Source organism: Carassius carassius, chromosome 43, assembly GCF_963082965.1.
Source record: "Carassius carassius chromosome 43, fCarCar2.1, whole genome shotgun sequence".
Classification (NCBI taxonomy): Eukaryota; Metazoa; Chordata; class Actinopteri; order Cypriniformes; family Cyprinidae; genus Carassius; species Carassius carassius.
The window spans coordinates 26,143,175-26,148,174 of record NC_081797.1 but is presented as its reverse complement, the minus strand read 5'-3'; positions in this window follow the sequence as shown (position 1 = coordinate 26,148,174).

Below are 5,000 nucleotides of genomic sequence, written 5' to 3'. Positions count from 1 at the left end.
TGGTTAATTTTTTGTTTGATTTTTGTACAATGGACGGATTATTGGCAAACGACACTGGACTGGCTGGAGAGACACGCATGGCAAACGACACTGGAATGGCTGGAGAGACACGTATGGCAAACGAAACTGGACTGGCTGGAGAGACACGTATGGCAAACGACACTGGACTGCTTGGAGAGACACGTATGGCAAATGACCCTGGACTGGCTGGAGAGACACGCATGGCAAATGACCCTGGAGTGGAGTATCGACAACGAGCAGGACACGGTAAAAAACAAGATGCAAGAGATAACATTGGTGAAAGGAAATACTTAAAGGAGGCAACTGTGATTGTGAATGTCGAGAACGTAAATGAGGTGAGAGCTGTGGATATTATTAAAGCGGTGACGGAAAAATGTGGATATGGTAAAATTTTAGCACTAAGGCCAAGACAAGGAAAGGAATATGAACTGACAATGGAGAAAGAAGAAACATGTGATGAACTGACTGAGGGATTGTTAATTAAAGGAGTTAACTGTGAGATAAAGAAACTGCAAAATAGAGATTATGTTGTTTCCTTCATGCACCTGCCCGTCTACCTTGATGATAAAGACATTTTTAGAAAATTGGAGGGATGGGGAGTTAATCCCATTTCAAAATTAAAAAGAAGATGCTACCCGGGCACTGAAATAGAGGATGGAACAAGGTTTTTAAAAGTGAGATTCCCCAAGGAGGTGGCATCATTGCCCTACAGCACAAAGCTGGAAACAGCAGAAGGGCCGCAGTACTTTAGGGTGATGCACAGCCACCAGGTGAAGACCTGTAAGCTGTGCATGAGCCCGGATCATCTGCTCAAAGAATGCCCTGAATTTAAGTGTCACAAGTGCGAGGAAAGGGGACATTTCGCAAGGGATTGCAATGCGGTCAGATGCCCGGAGTGTCAAAAGATTTTAAACAAGTGTGAGTGTTGGATGGAGGGAGAGGAAGGAGGTCTGGAGCATCGGGTGGACGGACAGGTGCATGAAGGAAACACTGAAGAGGAAGGAGATATTGATGAAGGACAAGGGGATGAAGGATTATCACAAAAGGAAACAGAAGGAGGAACAGGCAACCAAGAGGAAGAAGAAGAAGGAAAAAAGAATGATATGGGTGAGGAACAAAGAGCAGAACAGAATACCCAATGGACAGAAATGGAAATATCGGACAGTTTTAAAAATCTTTTGGATAATGTGGAGAGGGATGGACAGGGAATGTATGATCAAAACAAAGAAATGGACAGTGAAGAAGAAACAAGGATGGACAACATGGGAAAAGACAGAGGGGAGAGAGGACAAAGTAGAAGAAGAACATTAAAGGTAAAACCAAATGTGGAAAATGCAAGAAAAAAGTTAATGACAAGGGGCCGAGTAAAAAGTGTAAACAGATATGAAGTGTTAAGAGGGCTGGAGGGAGAAGATGGAAAATAATGGTTTTTATGTATTTATTTTTATTTATTTTAATGGTTTTAAGTTGTGTTACTTTTAATGCAAGGGGATTGATGGACATGGGTAAATTTGAAAAGGTGAAAGAAATGTGTAAAGGAGAGGATGTGATTTTATTACAAGAAACTAACTGGAGGGAAGAGTACATGACTGAAATAAGGAAAAGGTGGAGCGGAGAGATTTTATATAACAATGGTGATGGGAGGCTTGGAAGAGGAGTTGCGATTTTAATAAAAGAAAACTGTGGGGTATCATGTAAAACAATATATAATGACGTAGATGGGAAATGTATTGCGGTTGAAATGGAGTATGAGGAGAAAAAAGTTATTGTAGTTAATATTCATGCACCGACTGTAGAGAATGAAAAGAAGGAATATTTTAATGTATTAAGAGATTTTTTAAAAAAGCATAAAGAAGTTATTATGATGGGTGATTTTAATACCGTTTTCAGTAAATTAGAAATGGGTGAGGGAATGGTTTTTAAAAATGATAAAGGAAGAAAAGAACTGAAACTATTAATGGAAGAAAATAATATGATTGATGTATGGAGAGAAAGAAATGAAAAAAAGAAAGAATATTCAAGGAGGCAATTAGTAGGGAATTTTATGTGTAAGACAAGGATTGATTTTATTTTGTGTACAAGGAACATTGAAGGATATATCGGTAACATTAAATATGAAGAATCAAGCTTAAGTGACCATAAACCAATTTTTTTGCAAGTAGACTGGAGTTCAGTGAAAAGAGGGCCGGGTGTATGGGTGTTAAATGTAGAGGTTTTGAAGAATGAGGAGTATGTTTTAAGTATTAAAGAAATTATTGAAAAAGAAAAGGAGAATGAAATGTACAGTGAAGATAAAAGGATATGGTGGGAAAATGTTAAATATTTAGTTAAAAAATTCACAATAAAGTATTGCAAATTAATACAGATATGTAAGAGGAAGAAGGAGAGAGAAATAAGAGAAAAATTGGAAAAGGAATTAAATGAGAATGGGAAAGATATACAAAAAATAAAAGAATTGGAGGGAATATTGAAAGAAATGGAAGAGAAAAAATATGAAGGAGCAAGACTAAGAAGTAAAGCTAAATATACTGTGGAGGGAGAAAAATGTACAAAATTTTTCTTTGATCTAGAAAAAATACGAGGGACAGCTGGAATGATTAAAGAAATAAGAGGAAAAAATGGTGTAGTGGTGGAAACAAATGAGGAAATATTAAAAGAAGTAAAAGCATATTATGAGAACCTGTTTAGTACTGAGGGGTTGAAGGAAGAAGAGAAATTGGAGTTACTTAAGCAAATAAAAACAACAGTAGGAGAAGTAGACAAAAAAGAGTGTGATGAAGAGATAAGAGAAGAAGAGATAAAAAGAGCAATAAGTGAATTAAACAAAAATAAAAGTCCAGGTATAGATGGTTTGGGGAGTGAATTTTATATGGTTTTTAAAGATTTTTTAACCAGTATTTTAAAAGAAGTATATGAAGAGATCTTTAAAAAAGAAGAAATGAATCAGAGAATGGGGATGGGATTATTAAAGTTGATATATAAAAGAAAAGGAGATAAAGTAGACTTAAAAAATTATAGACCAATTACAATGTTGAATACAGATCTGAAAATTTTAACAAAAGTTTTAGCCAACAGATTGAAAGAGGTAATGCCAACCATAATTGAAACAAATCAAGTGTATGGAGTTAAAGGGAAAGATATAGCGGACACAACTTTAAGTATAATAGATAGAATAAGATATATGAAAGAAAAAAACAAAAAAGGATATGTTATTAGTTTGGATTTCGAAAAGGCTTTTGATAGAGTGGAGCATGAATATTTATTTGGAATTTTAAGAAGGTACGGGTTTGGGGAAAATTTTATCAAGTGGATTACAATTTTATATAGGGGAGCAATAACAAGAATACAGTGTAATGGTTTTTTAACTGAATGTTTTAAAATTACTAGATCAATAAGACAAGGATGTCCATTATCAGCGCTTTTATATTCTTTAGTTGCAGAACCATTGGGATTAGCTATTAAAATAGACGAAGACATAAGAGGGATAAACATTGAAGGAAGTGGGGGAAATGAAAAAATATTTCAATATGCAGATGATACGACAATAATAGTTAAAGATATAGAGAGTGTTAATAAAGTAATGGAAGTAGTACAGATGTTTTGTAGGGGATCAGGAGGTAAGCTAAATGAAGAAAAAACGATATATATGAGATTTGGAGGAGTGACTGTTTTAACAGAGTATTTTCATTTTAAAGAAACAAAAGAAATAAGGATTTTAGGTGTTCTAATGGGAAAAGAAGAAAGGAATGTTAAAGAAAAAATGTGGGAAGAAATAGTAGGAGGTATTGAAAGAAGGTTAAATTTTTGGAAATTGAGGACATTAAGTTTAAAAGGGAAGGTTTTAATTTTAAATGTGTTAATGGTGTCAAAGTTGTGGTATGTTTTATATGTGACTGCTATGCCAATGTGGGTGGAGACAAGGTTGAAAAAATGTTTTTTAGATTTTTTATGGAATAGTAAACCGTCAAGAATTGCATATAGTACATTAATAGGAGAAATAGGGAAAGGAGGGATGGGATTAATTGATGTTGAACAGAGAAAAAATAGCTTAAGAATTAAAATAGTAAAAAAATATCTAGATGATGGTCACAAAACTGCATGGAAAAAGACAATGGAATATTTTTTAAACAAATGTGGGGATTTTAACATGGGGGATGGGATTTTATGGATGAAAACAAAGAATTGGATGACAGAGTGCTTACCAGAGTTTTATAGGGAAATGTTTAGTGCCTGGGGAAAATTTTTAGATAGACTTGAGTATGATCCACATGGGAGAGAAAACATTTTAAATCAACCTCTGTTTTTAAACCAAAACATTTTAAAACAAGACAAAGGAATTTTTTTAAAGAAATGGATGGAAGTGGGGATAACAAGAGTGAGAGATGTTTTGTATGAATTTAAAGAAGGGTTTTTACCAACACAATTTATTGTAGATGCAATGGAGGAGGCAAAAGAGGATTACAGTGAACAAGTAATAAAAAATAAATATGAAATCATTAAAAATGCAATACCTAAAGAGTGGATAAAAAGAATAGAAAGTATGGAAGGAGAGCCAAAAGAGAAATGTATTCATGTGAAATTAGGGGGAAAACTGTATGATTTTAAGGAATGTACTGTGAAAATGATTTATTGTGCTTTTAGAGATGATGTTTTTAAAGAGCCGATTGCAAATGGTTACTGGGTGCAGAAAATCAAAGATTTAAAAAAAGAGTGTATATGGAGAAACATGACGGGGAAATGTGTGGAAACAAAATTGGAATGTTTGGAGTATTTTATAAGGCATAAAGTGGTTTTTACTGATGTTATTTTAAATAAAATAGGAATGGAAGAAAATGCTCTGTGTAAAGTGTGCCAGGAAGAGGAAGAGGGGATTTTACATATGTTTTTACATTGTAGAGAGCTAGAGGACTTTTTAAGGAAATGTAAATGTTTAATTAAAGATGTGACTGAGGAGTGGGATGAAAATGTAATGGAATGGA